Raw genomic sequence first — 18,396 nt, forward strand, 5'->3', positions numbered from 1 at the left:
AGCACTTTTTTTTTTTTGTCTTTTTAAGGGCCTCACTTGAGGCATATGGAAGTTCCCAGGCTAGGAGTTAAATCCGAGCCACAGCTGTGGCCATAGCCACAGCCACAGCTTCGGGGAATCTGAGCTGCATCTGTAACCAACACTACAGCTCATGGCAATGCCAGATCCTTAACCCACTGAGTGAGGCCAGGGATCGAACTCACATCCTCATGGAGCCTAGTTGGGTTTGTTAACTGCTGAGCCACAAAGGGAACTCCTAATGAGCACTTTTAGAGTGCCTACTATGTGCTTGATTGGGTTCCAAGTTCTGGAAATAAAAAAAGACAAGTGGGGCATGGCCCTGCCCTCAAAGGGATCTATACCAGGAAATTAGTGCACAAGAGCTCAGTAATGCAAAGGTGTACAGAACAAAGAGAACAAAGATGAGCCATGTACATTAGCTGGTTTCAAAGTATATGGAGGAATTAATTGGGCACAGAAGATGGAAGATGAGGCAAAGACTGGTGGGGTGAGAAAGTATGGAGTTTTGGGTGAAGGGGATGTGCATGAGGGGACTAGGAAGAGACGAGGTGGGAGAGGCAAGCAGAGGCCATGTGTTTCCCAAAGCGAGTCAGGGCCCACTTCCACCAGAATCATTTATTGAATTGTAATTTCAGGAGATGGAGATGAAGAATCTGCATTTTTACAACCTTCCTGCTTATTTGAGAAATACCGGTATATTGTCTTATTTTTGTTTTATAAACTTAGAGATCAAATTAGAAAGAGACTAGGAATACACCAGACTTTTGGAAGTTGGGAAAGTATTCTGCAGAGTTCTAGGAACTCTGGGTTTGGAGCCAGTGGGTGGGGTACCAAGTGGGAGGACAGCTTGGAGAAAACAACAGGAATGGCATGTAGGAGGATGTAGAGGGGAACCCAAAGTAAACTTTCAGTCCCAGTTTTGTTAAGGGCCAGCCCTGAGGTTCTCTCATCACAAATCAGCAGACAGTAGTTCACTCTTTTGTGATTAAAGACAGCAAGTTTTTTCTTCTTTTGAAGGGAGTGAAATGCAAGGAAGCAAAAACAGAGATGGTGAAAATAACGACACATTGAATAACTAAATGCGATGCATTCTCTCTCTTCCATCCCCTCAGTGGCAACAGTGTCAAGGCGTTCATTTGGAAGGAGGACCTGACCAGCCTGCTGCCCTCTTGTCTCGACTCTACCTTGAACTTGTGTACCCCTTTACATTGTTTCCTTCCTTGTAAAGTAGAAGAATTAGGCTGGGATACGTTCAAGGGTTTTCCTACTCTGACAATCTAGGACTCTATAGGATTCTGTCATTATATTGAATTTTGCTACAAAGTATATTGAGCATAATTTACTTCTTTAAATTTTATTTTTTATTATAGTTGATTTACAATGTGTCAATTTCTGCTGTACAGCATAGTGACCTAGTCATTTATATCTATCTATCTATCTATCTATCTATCTATCTATCTATCTACACACTTTTTTTCTCGTAGTACTTTTTCTTTTACATCAGTTGCTATATTATTACAGTTCTGTATTATGGAGATGCTCTCTAGGCTAGCAAAGCTGTCTGTCCTTACCTTGAATGGCCCAGACTGGTATTTCTTTTAAGTTTCTCTGTCAGCCCCCTTTCCTTCACTTTATAAAGTACTTTTCCATCTCCTTCCTGGTGGTCAGACCATCACTCCTTCTTGTTGCTGCTGTGGGGCTTACCTGGAGAAATCCGACCTCTTCCTTTTCTAAATTGCTGCTTCCAGCACCTGTTGTTTAAATCATTAGAGTGAGTCTAAAATTAAGAGGAAGTGGTCTCGAAAGGAAGGCCTGAGGAACTCCTTGGTGAGGAAAGTATGGAGTGTGTTAGTGCTGTGTGTGAGGACCTGGTGATGCTTTCTTGGAAGCTTGGGGGTTTGTGTGTTCTCTTTTCCTAAAGGGAGCTGAGTTTGCACATAACGAGTAGGTTTCTCTTTAAGTGCAGTGTGAAGAAGGAATTAGGAGGCAACTAACCTATTCAGGGTAGGAGACACAGCATTCTTTATCCAGTCATTCTTATACCCAGTGAACTTCTTCTCTCCATCATTCTTTACCCCCTGATAATGTAAAAGGCTTAGAAATAAAACTTTTTCCAGGCAGTGCTTTTGAAACAGGGATTGATTTGATTGCAGATTTAATTTGAAGAGCCAGTATTGTAGAGTTTGAGTAATCAGACTTTCTCCCCTTAATATTTCATCTGCAAATTAAATTTAAAAACACCCAATTCACCATCAGAACCCACTGGCCAAGGGCAATTAGCCAAGAGCCATGTCTTCTTTAGGTCTCTGTCCTGAGTGAGAGGAGGAGTCCCTGTGCTGTGCACAGTGCAGGAGCATATGGAATCTTAGCCATTCATTTCCCCAAACCTGGCATGGATCCTAATGACTGGAGTTTGGGAAGAACAGTGGAAAAATCAGTTACCCACTAAGAGTGTAAGACAATTTTCTGCCCCCAGAAATCAATCTTTGGGACACTTTCTCTCTCTTTTTTTTTCTTTTTAGGGCCACATCTTCAGCATAGAGAGTTTCCCAGGCTAGGGGTCGATTGGAGCTACAGCTGTCAGCCTACACTGCAGGCACAGCAACACAAGATCTGAGCTGCATCTGCAACCTACACCACAGCTCACAGAAACGCTGGATCCTTAACCCATTGAGCAAGGCCAGGGATCAAACCTGCAACCTCATGGTTTCTAGTCAGACTTGTTTCTGCTGTGCCACGACAGGAACTCTACTTTCTCATTTTGAATGCACTGTAAGGGGTTTTATCTTTGAAACCTTCTGATTTATTTGTATGCAGGAATCCAAGCTTTTAGTGGGCACTGGGGAGTATCCAGCCTTCAGGCACTGAAGCTCTGTGGTGAGGAGTGAGTGAGTTCAACCCCAGGTATGCTGGAAAAAACTGGAAAATATCAGTCATTCAGCTTTTCCCCCCAAGTATCTCCTGTGTAAGGGAGACCCACTCAAGGGTATCTTTATAATTTCAATAAGAAATAAAAACCTCAGAACAGTGCCTCTCCACTTCTGTTAGAATTAGCCATGGCAAGTTGGCATGAAACAGGGAAGAATAATGAAGTGCTGCAAGCATAGGCTCTGGAGTTAGACTGCCTAGACTTCAACCCACCCACCTCCACCATTTACTAGTCAGTGTCTTTGGGGAAGTCCATGTCTCAGTTTCATCTTCTTTAAAACGAAGATAGGGAGGCGGGATTAAGATGGTGGAATGGAAGGACTGGAGCTCAACTTCTCTCCTAAAAACAACAAAATTTACAACGAAATGCTGAGCACTCTTCAACCAAATGGACCGAAGACTTTCAAAAAGATATTCTACTCCAGAAGATAAAGAGGAGGCCACATAAAGAGGTAGGAGGGGAGATTACACGGTATAAGCAACCCCATACCTCCTGGGTGGGAAGCGCCATAGACTGGAAAGTAACTCTTTCACAGAGACTCACCTATAGGATTGAGAATTCTGAGCCCCACATCAAACTCCCATGTGTGGGGATCTGACACTGGGAGAAAGAGTGCCTGGAGCATCTGATATTGAAGGCCAGTGGGGCTTGTGCACAGGAGCTCAATGGGACTGGGGGAAATGGAGACCCCATTCTTAAAAGGTGTACAGAGACTCTCACGTGCACTGGGTCCCAGGGAAAAGCAAAGTCTCCATAGGAATCTAGGTCAAACCTGACTGCAGTTCTTGGAGGACCTCCTGGGAAAACAGGGGTGAATGTGGCTTGTTGTGAGGGAAGGACATTGGAAGCAAAGTGCTCGGGAGTATTCATCAGCGTGCCTTTCTCTGGAGGTGGACATTTTGGGAAAATCTGGCTCCACCCATCAGTGCTGAGAAGCCCCAGGCCAAACAACAATCCAGGTGAGCCAGGCCCCTCAGTAAACAGGCTGCCTAAAGACTCCCCAGACACACAGCCACCTCTAATCTCACCGAGAGACAAAACCCCACCCATCAGAGGGATAGGAATCAGATCCACCTAACAGTGGGCAGGCATCAGTGCCTCCCATCAGGAAGCCTACAGCAAGCCCCCTTACCAACTTCAGCCACAAGAGGGGCAGACACCAGAAGTAAGAGAGGCTACAACTCTATTATCTGTAAAAAGGTCACCACACCAAAAACCTATAAAAATGAAAAGACAGAGGAGAACTATAACTCAGAAGAGGGAGAAAGAAGAAACCCCAGAATATCAGCTAAGTGATCAGGAGATTTTCAGTCTCCAGAAAAAAGACTTTATTGATGCTGAAAATGATGCAAGACATTGGAAATAAACTGTAGGCATAATTTACAGGAAACACTGAGCAAAGAGATACAAGATATAAAACTTAGGAAGAGATGCAAAATACAATAACTGAAATAAAAAATTCATTAGAAGCAGCCAACAGCAGAATACAGGAGGCAGAAGAACGAATAAGCAAGGTGGAGGACAGATTACTACAAAGTATGGATGTAGAACAGAAAAGAGAAAAAAGAGTGAAAACAAATGAAGGGATTCTCAGAGAACTCTGGGATAACGTTAAACACATCAACATCCATATTATAGGGGTGCCAGAAGGAGAAGAGAGAAAGGGACAGAAAAAAACTTCCAAGAGATAATGGCCGAAAACTTCCCTAACATGGGAAAGGAACCACTCACTCAAATCCAGGAAGCACGAGTACCATATAAAATAAACCCAAGGAGGAACACCCTGAGACACATATTAATTGAACTGACCAAAATTAAAGACAGAGAAAATCTTGAAAGCAGCTAGGGGAAAGAAACAAATAACATACAAGGGAACCCTGATAAGGTTATTGGCAGATTTTTCAATGGAAACTCTGCAGGCCAGAAGGGAGTGGCATGATGTACTTAACATACTGGGAGGAAAAAACCTCCAACCAAGATTCCTTTACCCAGCAAGGCTCTCACTCAGATTTGAAGGAGAAATCAAAAGCTTCACATAGAAGCAAAAGCTAAGAGAATTCAGAAATACTAAACCAGCTTTACAACAAATACTAAAGGAACTTCTCTAGGCAGAAAAGAAAAGGCCACAGCAAAAATACCACAAATGACAAGGCTCACCAGTAAAGGCATATATACAGTGAAAATATGAAATCATCCATGCACAATTGTGCTACTGAAATCAGAAATCATGAGAAGAGGAGGGTGCAAATGCAGAACACTGGAGATGCACTTGCAATTAAGAGACCAACAACTTAAAACAATCTTGTATATATAGACTCATATCAAAACTTCAGAGTAACTGCAAACCAAAAATCTACAATTGATACACAAACAAATAAGAAAAATCAACTCAAATACAACGCTAAAGATAGTCATCAAACCAGAAGAGGAGAGAACAAGAGAAGGGAAGGAAAAAAAAGCAACAAAAACAAACCCAAGCAATTATTAAAATGGCAATAAAAACATACATATCAGTAATTACCTCAAATGTAAATGGACTAAACACCCAACCAAAAGACATAGACTGGCTGAATGGATACAAAAACAAGACCCATATAGATGCTGTCTTCAAGAGACCCACTTCACTTCTAGGGACACATACAAATTGAAAGTGAGAGGATGGAAGAAAGTATTCCATGCAAATGGGAATCAAAAGAAACCTGGAGTAGCAATACTCATATCAGACAAAATAGACTTTAAAATGAATATTTTAAGGGAGAAGGAAGGTTACTACATAATGATCAAAGAATCAATCCAAGAAGAAGATATAACAATTTTAAGTATCTATGCACCCAACATATGTTCACCACAATATATAAGCAACTGCTAAAAACCTTAAAAGGAGAATTCAAGAATAACACAATAATAGTGGTGGACTTTAACACCCCACTTACAGCAATGGACAGAACCTCCAGACAGAAAATCAATAAGGAAACGCAGGCCCTGAATGAAGTGTTAGATCAGATGGACTTAATAGATATTTATAGGACATTCCATCCAAAAGCAACAGAGTACACATTCTTCTCAAGTGCACATGGAACATCCTCTAAGATCACATCCTGGGCTACAAATCAAGCCTCGGTAACTTTAAGAAAACTGAAATCACATCAAACATCCTTTCTGACCACGGCACTATATGACTGGAAATCCACAACAGGAAAAAAACTGCTAAAAACACAAACACGTGGAGACTAAACAACATGCCTCTAAACAACCAATGGATCACTGAAGAAATCAGAGGAAATTAAAAAATACCTAGAAGCAAATGACAACAAATGCACACACTCCAAAACCTATGGGATTCAGCAAAAGCCATTCTAAGAGGAAAGTTTATAGCAATACAAGCCCACCTCAGGAAACAAGAAACAGCTCAAATAAACAAGCTAACTTTACATTTCAAGCAGCTAGAGAGAGAACAGACAAGACCTAAAGTTAGCAGAAGGAAAGAAATCATAAATTTGGAGCAGAAGTCAATGAAATAGAAAAGAAGAAAACCATAGAAAAGATCAATGAAACAAAAACCTGGTTCTAAGAAAAGATCAACAGAATTGATAAACCGTTAGCCAGACTATCAAGAAAAAAGAGGACTCAAATCAATAAAATTAGAAATGAAAAAGGAGAAGTAACAAGAGACATCACAGAAATACAAAGGATCATAAGAGACTACTATATGCAACTCTACGCCAATAAAAAGGAAAACCTAGAAGAAATGGACAAGTTCTTCCAAGACTAAACCAAGGTGAAGCAGAAAAGAAGAACAGACCAATCACAAGAACTGAAATTGAAACTATGATTTAAAAACTTCCAACAAACAAAAGTCCAGGACCAGATGGCTTCACAGGCAAATTCTATCAAACATTTAGAGAAGAGCTAACACCTCTCCTTATGAAACTATGTCAAAAAATTGCAGAGGAAGGGATACTCCAAAACTCATTCTATGAGGCCACCATCACCCTGATACCAAAACCAAAGATAGCACAAAAAAAGAAAACTACAGGCCAATTTCACTGATGAACATCAATGCAAAAATCCTCAACAAAATCCTAGCAAACTGCATCCAACAATACATTAAAAGGATTGTACATCATGATCAAGTGGGATGTATCCCAGGGAGGCAAAAGTTCTTCAATATCTGCAAATCCATCAGTGTGACACACCACATTAACAAACTGAAGAATAAAAACCGTATGATCCTCTCAATAGACATGGAAAAAGCCTTTGACAAAATCCAACACCCATTTCTGATAAAAACCCTTCAGAAAGTGGGCATAACAGGAACCTGCCTCAACATGATAAAGGCCATATATGACAAACCCACAGCGAACATCATTCTCAATGGTGAAAAGCTGAAAGAATTCCCGCTGAGATTAGGAACAAGACAAGGATGTCCACTCCCACCACTACTATTCAACATAGTTTTGGAAGTCCTATCCAACAGCAGTCAGAGAAGTAAAAGAGATAAAAGGAATCCAAATTGGAAAGGAAGAAGTAAAAGGATCACTATTTGCAGATGACATGATTCTAAACCTAGAGAATCCTGAAGACTCTACCAGAAAACTATTAGAGCTCATCCATGAATTTGGCAAAGTCGCAGGATACAAAATTAATACACAGAAGTAGACTGCATTTCTATGTACTAACAATGAAAGAGCAGAAAGAGAAATTAGGGAAGCAATCCCGTTTACCATTGCATCCAAAAGAATAAAATACCTAGGAGTAAACCTACCTAAAGAGACAAAAGACCTGTACTCTGAAAACTATAAGACACTGATGAAAGAAATCAGAGATGGCACAAATAGGTGGAAAGACATAACATGCTCTTGGATTGGAAAAGTCAGTATTTTCAAAATGACTATACTACCCAAGGCAATCTACACATTCAGTGAAATCCCTACCAAATTACCAATGTCATTTTTCACTCGAACTTGAACAAAATATTTTAAAGTTTGTTTGGAAGTACAAAAGACCCAGAATAGCCAAAGACAATGTGAAAAAGAAAAGTGGAGCTGGAGGAATCAGGATCCCTGACTTCAGACTAACTATAAAGCAACAGTCATCAAAACCGTATGGTGCTGGCACAAAGACAGAAATATAGATCAGTGGAACAGGATAGAAAGGCCAGAATTCAACCCACGCATCTACAGCCAACTAATCTATGACAAAGGAGGCAAGAATATACAATGGAGAAAAGACAGCTTGTTCAATAAGCAGTGCTGGGAAAACTGGACAGCCACATGCAAAAGAATGAAATTAGAACACTCCCTAACACCATACACAAAAGTAAACTTAAAATGGATTAAGAACCTAGATACAAGACCAGATACTATAAAACTCTTAGAGGAAAACATAGGCTAAACACTCTCTGACATAAACAACAGCAACATCTGCTCAGATCCACCTTTTAGAGTACTGACAGTAAAAAGAAAAATAAACAAATGGGACCTAATCAAACTGAAAAGTTTCTGCACAGCAAAGGAAACCCTAAACAAAACGAAAAGACAACCCATAGAATGGGAGGAAATCTTTGCAAATGAAGCAACTGACAAGGGATTAATCTCCAAAATTTATAAACACCTTCTGCAGCTCCATACCAAAAAAACAAACAACCCCATCAAAAAATGGGTAGAGGATCTAAACAGACAATTCTCCAAAGAAGACATACAGATGGCCAAAAAACACATGAAAAGATGTTCAACATCATTCATGATTAGAGAAATGCAAATCAAAACCACTCTGAGGTACCACCTTACACCAGCCAGAATGGCCATCATCCAAAAGTCTACAAACAATAAGTGCTGGAGAGGGTGTGGGGAAAAGGGAACCTTATTACACTGTTAGTGGGAAAGTAAATTGGTGCAACCACTGTGGAAAACAGTATGGAGATTCCTCAGAAAACTAAACGTAGAACTACCATCTGATCCAGCAATTCCACTCCTGGGCATCTATCCAGAGAAATCCATGATTTGAAAAGACACAAGTACTCTGATGTTCATTGCAGCACTATATACAATAGCCAAGACATGGAAACAACCTAAATGCCTATCGACAGAGGAGTGGATCCAGAAGATGTGGCACATATACACAATGGAATATTACTCAGCCATTAAAAGGACAGAAATAAATGGCATTTTTAGCAACATGGATGGACCTAGAAATTATCATCCTAAGTGATGTCAGTCATACAATGAGACACCAACATCAAATGCTTTCACTGACATGTGGAATCTGAAAAAAGGACAGACTGAACTTCTTTGCAGAAGAGATGCTGACTCACAGACATTGAAAAACTCATGATTTCCAAAGGCGACAGTTCAAGGGTTTGGGGAGTGCGCTGGGGTTGTGGGACGGAAATCCTATAAAATTGGATTGTGATAATCACTGTACAACTATAAATGTAATAAATTCATTGAGTAAAAAAAAAAAAAAAAAAAACACCTCAGGAAGGGAAACCTTAGTTTTTATCCTAGATTAAGTGGTAACTGAGTGTCCAAAGGCAAGTTACTTACCTCCCATGAGTAAAATGAGGGGCATTCAGAGAACATTCAGTCTCTCTTCTTGTGCTCTTGTTCTTTGGTTTCATAGCTTGAATTGAATTGGCTTTTAATCATTTAGGTCAGTGGGGGAAGCCCTGTGGGAAATACTGTAAGCCAGTGGTCTCGGCAAAGGTAGTATTGCCTCCTAGGAGGAATTTTGGAAATCTGTGGGTTTGTGGCTTTTATGATTATTGTGGGCACTGTAGCATTAAATGCGTAGGTGCCTAGGCTGTTAGAAATTCTGCAGTGTGTGGGACCGTCCGATAGTATGAGGCACTATCCTGTGTCTTACATGACTCCAAAGGTCCCGGTGGATGTTCATGTAAGTCTAAACCTGTTTATAATTGCTGAAATTGAATCTATATTCATTTTACATGTTAATACAAAGATTTTTTTTGCATAGTTTTATGTTCCTTGAATTTTCCAGGGCTGTAACCACTAGGTAAATTGAGGGACAGTTGGCATTTAGCAAGAGTTGGTCATCATTTGGGAAAACCACATCATCAGCAGCTCAGGACTCATGGTCTTTGAGTACCAAATAGCACACCTATCTGAGTGTGCATTTGTAGCATTTGAATTCATAGTGGTTCTACAAATGACTTTAGGCAAACGATGACTTCATTGTGTTCCCTAGTGTACTTATGACCCAGCATTCACATGTAGACGTATTCTTTTTATTAGACATTACTTTTATTTATCTTCCATACTGAAGGCATAGTGATTTTTTTTAATAAAAAAGTTAAGTGCATAGGAAGGTAACATTATCTCTAGTTTGAACTGCAGAATAGTAAAACAAAAAAAGAATCTAAAGTTGATTTGCTGTACCAGGATGGAGAGTCTCTATTCTAAATGAGAGAGAAGTTTATAAATAATCTCTACTCAATTTTGTACTGCATTTCAAAAGTTTCTTGCCCCAGAGTTACCTTCCCAATCATATCTGCCTCATATTGTTATCAAAGTCATTTTTCATTCCTTGGCTATTCATCAAGTGATTGGAGAGGGAGAGGCGTATTGATTCCAAAAGCATAACCATGTAGCTGGAGAAAATCAATGTAGAGTACAGTGTCAGGGTGCAGATGGCCATCAACGAGTGACTGTGTGCCACAGACAGCATGATGGAAGTTTCCGCATTACAGTTGTTCAGAGATGGCAAGTCTAGGTCCTTGAGAAATATGGAGGATTCATTGCAGCAGGACTAGAGAGAATAGGAGTGATTCCTCAGAGCCCGCCACTCTGATGCCCTTTTTCGGTTATCCACCTTTTAAATATAGTATAAACATACCCCTATTCTCATTTTGTAATATCCCTAGTGTTTTGCTTTATTTCTATACCTAGAACTATTTTTGGTTAAATTGACTAATTACTAGCCAAAAAGCAGTCCCACTTAGCACTTACATATTAAAAGGAGAATTGGAACAAGATACCAGAAGATTCCCTATTTGAAACATTCTCTATCAGTCCCCTTGTGTGTACCCCAAATGATGTGTGATTTGAAGTTCAGAAAAATTTGGTACCTTTCAATGTGAATTTCTTTTTATTAACTCTGAGATGGTCCTATCATATGTAGGTATAATAAGCCATACTTTGTTTAGATACTCCCAGAGAGCCTATAATGTAGAACTTTCCAAACTGTGCTCAAGATAGCACTGCCCACTAGTAAAGATAATCGCTATGTGTTCCTCCTCCTCACATGTCATCCTGTCACTCACAGCCTGCCCTGGGTCTCCAGTGCCCTCTATAGAAGTGGGAGGCAAAGATTCTCCACCCTAGGAGGGTTAAAGGAGAGAGATCCAACTGGGAGCAGACAAAAGGTAGAGAAGGATTTCTCCACTTGAGAAATACATTTCCCTCCATCTTCCACCAAAGACAGCCATCAGACAAAAAGTACTTTTTAAAAGTGTACTTGTGCCTGGAAAGATTAAATCTAGTGTTTGTTTACATCCGAATACCACTTACCCAGATAGATGTTTTCCCATTGCATGTAGTTTAACTTGACTAATTCCCTAATCTACTGATCAGTAAATTTACTAACTTCCTGAATAACTTCTGACTTCCTAATTTTATTCCTTTAGTGCCTATGAAATCAAGCACTGTGGTGAATATTAGAGACATAAACAGTAAGTCAGGCAGATCTCCTGACCTTGAAGTGTCTGTATTCCAATAAGGAAAGAGTTTAATAAATATTAATAAATATGTTACTCTATATGGCTGGTATTTAATACTATGGAATACCTATGAGGTGCTCTGGGAGCCCAGTGGGGTGAGTGCGGTTTTTAGGGAGCATGGTTCTTTGGTTGCTGGGGAAGTGGGCATGAAGGGGGGAGGTTTTTGAGTTGCATTTTGAAGGGTGAGCTGGGCTTTGCTAGGCATAAAAAAATGGGAAAGGGTGGTCTGGGGCAGGTGAAAGGCATAGCTAGAATGACATATGCAGGCTACTTTGGAATTGAGGACGATGAGTCTGCAGGGGTGGACTGGGATCAAGTGTCAAGGAAGTAGGACCTGTTTAATAGTTTGGAGGAACTAAGTGAAAAGGATGGTACAGTTCAGCTACTATAGTTGTAAAGCTTCCTCTTGGTTGTAAAACACATTCTGTACACCAAGTCTTATTTGAGAGCCTAAATACATAAATCAGTAAAAGCAGCATGGTTCTCTCTAAGGAGGGAGTGGGAGACCTGAGACTTGTCTGCTCAGGATCTTCCTCATCACACACCTCTGACCGTCCTCTGTGGACCTACAGGCTGTGCTGAGCAGGGTGTGGAGAGGGGTAGCAGCTGCTCATGTGGGTTGTTCACTTACTTGACAGATGATCCAACTGAGCTGTGTATTCAGTTGGATCATCTGGGAGCTGGGGCTAAAAAGGAAGTCTCCTAATACTCAGTTCCAGGAGCTGTCCGATCTGTTCATTCACTTACCCCAAACATTTACAAGGTACCATCTCAATGCATCTGTTAGGTTTCAGGGACATAAAGGTGAATGGGAATAATACATTTCTTTTTTATGTGTCTTATAGTCTAGTGGAAAAGATAGACCAGAAAAGCAACAATATAGTAAAACAAGAAAGGAGATATTAGTTGCGGTGTGTGTGGGAAAATGCATGGGCTGCTTTAAAGAACTGACACTGAGTTCCGAAGTGAGGCCTTTGAACATTCAGAAGGACTGTCCACAGGGACAGAGGGCATCAGGAGGTATGAGAAGGAGTGGAGAGGAGCGTCCAAGAAAACAGTTAGCCAACTCTGCAATTTCATTCAGGCCTCTGGGATCAGTCCCATCCTGCGTGTTACACAGAGGGTCCATCAGGTCTGATTAGTTGTTTTGAACAGGCCAGCAATTCCTCGTACAAGAAGTCAGTTCTTCCTGAGTGCCAATTACCTGCTGTCTCCCAGACTCAGGAAAGAATCAGCCAGCCATTGGATGACACCAGTGCAACTCACCGCTTAGGCCCAAATACGTCTTTTTTTTTTTTTTTTTTTTAGGGCCTCACTCATGGCATATGGAAGTTCCCAGGCTAGGGGTCGAGTCAGAGTTACAGCTGCTGACCTATGCCACAGCTATAGCAACTCAGGATCCAAGCTGAGCCTGCGACCTACACCATAGCTCAAGGCAACATGGGATCTTTAGCCCACAGAGCAGGGCCAGGGATCGAACCTGCTTCCTCATGGATGCTAGTAAGATTCGTTTCTGCTGTGCCATGATGGGAACTCCCCAAGTATGTCTTCAAGGAAGTTCTCATCAAAGATAGCATTTCGCTGAGGTGGTTGTTACCTATTTCATCCTCATTTTCATTGTTTTTATGAAAATGTCTCTGTTTCATTTATAAATTCACAGTAGGACTATACATGTTGTATATATTGCCATGGTTGCTAGTACTGCTTATAATCACAGAACCTTAGACAGAAATAAGAGTGTGAATTCTCCTGGAAACATTTGTTTTCTCTGCAGCACTGAATTCCAGATGGTGGTAATGAAGTACCTCCACTGCCACTGTCCTCCCTGAGAAGCAGGTTGCTGGATCCTGAGAAACATCTATTCTGCCCTGTGTCGAATGTGGTAGGATGCTGTGGTCCTGCACCAATGTCCTCTTCCCAGTGCTCTTGATCAACCAAGAAAAGTATGGGTTTTTTTCCCCCCTCAGGGAGTAATCCATCAGTCTCTCTCTTCCTTCCACCTCGACTGACTCTTCTACCTGAATAACCTTGGTCATTCCATCACCTGTCAGTGAAGCCCAGGCTATTTTTATAAATGCGTCTGGAAGAAAAGCAATTTGTCTGGGAAACGCCTGTTTCTTTGTGTCTGAGAAGAGACTTGTAATTTTTCTGCCAAAGCGGGCTCCAGGTGGACAGTAAGAGCCCGTGTTTAGGGGATAGGCAGCACTTTTAATCAGAGGGTGGGCAACACTCTTACTTACTGAACCTGATAGGCCTTCAATTAAATTTGCGTAGGAAATAGAGACCTGGAAGGTTCCCCAGCCTATAGTACCAATACATCAATATAGAAACAGGAAGGAAAGAAGCTGTCCTCACAGTCAAAGAAGTGACCCCCCAAATAGGTCAAGAAAGTTTAAAATTTATTGATTAATTGGGACCAGACTATCTGTTTACTCTCTTGTCTAGATCTCCCTCTCTGAAAATATTTTAGAGGTTGTTGGAGGTTGTTTCCATAATGTGATGAATTCCAGTATTATAATTGTCTGATCATGCCACTGTTAGTATCATCATTAGTGTATATTATTTTATTTTATTGCTTTATCAAATGATAATAAAGATAAAATAAAGATAATGTTCATGTGGTTGCTTTCACCTAAAGAATCTACAGAGTTAGCTATTCCCTGAGCTCATTTTCTGGCCCAGATTGGTTCCCCTTCGTTCCAGAGGTGGCAGGTGGGCTAGAAGTGCCCTTTTTTCTACTCCTAACATTTTTATATAGGTGACCCCAGGTTAACATCAAGGCAGCCTTGGAGGGGAAAAGATGTTACAAAGGGGAAAGGTGTATGTTCGGTGACAGTACCTACACTAGGCACGTTGTACGTGGTTCCTCATCTGATGCTCAGGTAAGCTGCGAGGGAGAGCTGGGGCCTTCATGAGCAGCCCCTGTTTGCTTTAAGAAGCTGTGAGGTGTCATAGGAGCCACACAGCCTCTGAAGAGAGACCCAGAGAGCCCTTACGCCAATCCAATGAGATAATGCACACAGGTGAATTTTTCCAGTGCCTGGCGCACAGCAAGTGCTTAACCAAATGACAGCTAGAATTATTACTAACTGTGGCCTTGAGCAAGTACCTGATTCACCGAGCCTTAGTTTCTCCACCTGGAAAATGGTGATGATGTTGCCTACACTGCAGGTTGTCATAGGTCTTAGCATCTATCAGGCATTCCTCCAGTGGAAGCTGTGGTTATTATTGCAGTTGGGGAAAAGGAATCTCAGACAGCTTTACCTAACAGTAGCTTTTGGAGTGTTTATGCAAGAGCCTTTTTCTTGCAGGTGGGATGAAAAAGACTAGAAGTGAATATTGTTGGCTGATAGTTTTAGAAACTCAGCATTGTCAGGGAGATCACCTAGAGTCTAGACCAAGCTCTATGTGTGCTTGATTCACTTCTAAATCAGAACCTGGAAACATTTCTTTCTAGGTTCTTAATCTTTCATCTAGAAATATTTGTTCTTTTCTACAAGTCCAGTTAGAAATTGTGAGGGTTAAGAGAAAGTTCTCATTTCCTCACTCAGCCTTTCTTTATGAGGCCAACTGCCCCTCGTCCAGATGCATCTGGTGACTGGACCAAAAAGCGTTGCGCAGAAAGGCAAGGAAAGCAGGCACTGAAGTGACAGCCAGTTAAAAATCTTCCATCTCCTCTCTTTCTAGGAGTAGGGAGTGCGCCATTTCTAAAGCAGAAGAAAGTGACACTGACAGAGATGAGAGTCTAAGAAGCTTCTGTGAGGGGAGCAGGCCACCACCCCCTGGCCTTGAAAATTTAATGGGCAGGATTAAAAGCGAATGCTAAGAGAACACATTTGAGGTCTTGTAGGGCCTCCTCAGTCCATTTGACAAGGTTCCGCTGGGGCAGACTGGGTTCTCAGTGGATGCCCAGGAGAGTGAGACCCAGAGACTCTTTCATGGGCCTAGACCTGCTCTCAGTGGAGGACCTTCCCAGAGACACAAGAAACCCCTCATACGAGAGGAGTCATCTTAACTTTTTTCCAAACTGGGCCAACGTGTAGGAGGGCAGAGCAGGGCCAGAGACTCAGGATTTAGGAGAGACTCTAAATAGAGAGAGACTCTTCTGGGTGTGGGAATTTTGTTACAGTGCGTACGGTCTTTCTAGTTCTCCTCTCTGCTGGGATACAAACGCCTACCATTTTTACCTCCCTCCCTCCCTTTCATTTCCCCTTTCTTTAAAAGGGACTTTACAAATCTTTCCCCTCCCTGGGTTCTTTTTCACCCTAACTTGTAAGGCAGTCTAATCTAAACTCTTCATTTTGCAGAGGGGGAAGCTGAGGTTGAGAGATGTAAGTGACTTGCTCCAGAGTCCCAAGCTGCTGCAGGACAGGGCTAGAACTAGATCCCAGAAGCCCTGACTTCTGATCCAGGCCCTTTGTCTCTTGCAGTGCTCACAGTCTGCTTATTTCTTTGCATTGATGCTGAGCCTTTTGTCTCAGTTCTTTCCTGTCTTTTGCAGCACCTCTACCATGCTGAGCCCAGAGCAGGCAGCAGTCCCTCCCACAGCTGTGCTGAGTGGTCTTGGTCTGCACTGTCCACTCCAGCAGATGCTGGAGAAGACATAAAAGAAGCCCAGGTTTTCTGGAGGAAACTCATTTTCACAATCAGCAGTTTGAGAAACTTACAAATTTCTATTAAATTGCGCTCACCTTTTCTGAACTGGTAACTGACATCCTTCCTACAGGGCTGTCAATCCAGCCCCACATAGAAGAGCTACATGCACTTTACAACCCCCTTCTCCAGGTGACAGGTGACAGAAAGGCACTGAGCTTAGAAGTCATTTTTATGACCCAGGTTGCAGAAGTTTTGATCTAGAAAAATGCTCTTCTAATCAATAGAATAGAGTGAGCTACAGGCTCTTTTGAAAACTCCAGTAACCGTGAGAGTTTCCTTGATTCATTCAGTTCTCTCTGGCAAGTTTTAAAATTTTGAAGAGTGTATCTGCATGAAGCAACATGGGGATAGCAGTCTCTGGAGAAGGCAGAATTGGATTTAGGCTTGCCTTTTTCTGCTGACTGCTCTGTGGTCCTGGACAGGTCACCCAACCTCTCTGAGCCTCAGTTTTATCATCTGCAAAATGAATCTGACAGTGGTACTTATTTTGTAGGATTTGTTGCAGGATGGATTATGCAGCTGGTGTTTAGCTAGTGCCAGACATTTTTTTCAGTCCTTGGTTATTATGATCCGTCAGACAGTGGGAACAGTACTATCACCAATCAGGGAGGGTGTATATGCATGAGTGTAGGGCACAGTATTGGCCTAATAATAATGAGAACAACAATAATAATGTATTGAGCATTTACAAACTTATCTCTCAGAGATTTTTCAAACCTACCATCATTATTAAGATTTCAACCTCTGGAGTTCCCGTTGTGGCGCAGCAGAAATGAATCCGACTAGGAACCATGCAGATTCGATCCCTGGCCTCGTTCAGTGGGTTAAGGATCCGGTGTTGCTGTGAGCTGTGGTGTGGGTTGCAGATGCAGCTAGGGTTGCAGATGCAGCTAGGATCCTATGTTGCTGCACCTGTGGCATAGGCTGACATCTGTAGCTCCGATTGGATCCCTAGCCTGGGAACCTCCCTATGCTGTGAGTGTGGCCCTAAAAAGCAAAAAAAAAAAAAAAAAAAAAAAAAAAAGTTAAAAAAATTAAAAAAAAAGAAAGATTTCAACCTCTCATCCCTCCAGTTAAGAGCAGTTCTCATATGTTTGGGGGAACAAATAAATGCAAGCTTTTGGCATGAATGAGTGATCTTAGATCACTGAAAATAGGTTGCAAAAGGACCAACCCTCTTGGTGGTTGCCTCTCAAGTCTGCTTTCAATTTGAAGAGAGAAAATGGTTTGTTCTGAAAAATAAAACAAGGAAACTCATCAGACTATCTAAATAGACCCTAAATACTTACAGCTCTTCCTCAGTCATGAAAATCCAGCCTTAGATGATCACTGGAATGGAGAGACTTTGCTGAAACCTTCTGTTATAAACATATATACATTCTTTTAATATTCCTTTCCATTATGGTTTATAGCAGGAAATTGGATAGAGTTTCCTATACCATACAGCAGGACCTCATTGCGTATCCATTCTAAATGGAATAATTTGCATCTACTGACCCCAAACTTCCCGCCCCTCTTGGCAACCACAAGTCTGTTCTCTGTGTCTGTGAATCTGTTTCTGTTTTGTAGGTAGGTCCATTTGTGCCACATTTTAGATTCTGCGTATGAGTGATATCATACGGTTTGCAGTATTTTGAACACAAAGATTAATTTACTATCCTTGTGTTCTATGGGGGGGGGGTCCTCTTTACTAGAGTTTTCTGTTTCTCCTTTTGCTTTCTGTCATCGGGATGGTAATGATAAATCCATTATTCTAATGACATTATCTCAAAAACGTTCTCATTTATTATGTGTCTTTTCTTGGCTAGAAAGAGCATTTATCTTCACATTTCCTCATCCAGCCATGTCCAGATCCTCTCCATCCTAGGCTTCTTGTCAACCTCCATATCAGAGCCTAAGGCCTCATAATCTCTGGCATGTTCTAAGCAATATGCTTACAACCAGACTCCCTACCTCTATTTCTCCTCACTGCATTACTAAAATACAGATTTGGTCATGCCACTGAGCTTCTCAATGACTACAGAATGAGAGCTAGCCTTCCTGCCCAGGCTCC

At 41.4% G+C, this 18,396-nt stretch overlaps 1 protein-coding gene across 2 annotated transcripts in view; it reads right to left on the minus strand.

The window, feature by feature from the left end:
- Positions 1-18,396, minus strand: part of SLC7A14 (solute carrier family 7 member 14) — a 122,914-nt gene that overhangs the window by 34,243 nt on the left and 70,275 nt on the right. The gene's annotated exons all lie outside the window — the stretch shown is intronic.

This window comes from Sus scrofa, chromosome 13 (assembly GCF_054392235.1).
Source record: "Sus scrofa isolate SSC_HxYL_T2T_F1_AM1 chromosome 13, Sscrofa_HxYL_maternal_Yorkshire_Landrace_v2.0, whole genome shotgun sequence".
Lineage (NCBI taxonomy): Eukaryota > Metazoa > Chordata > Mammalia > Artiodactyla > Suidae > Sus > Sus scrofa.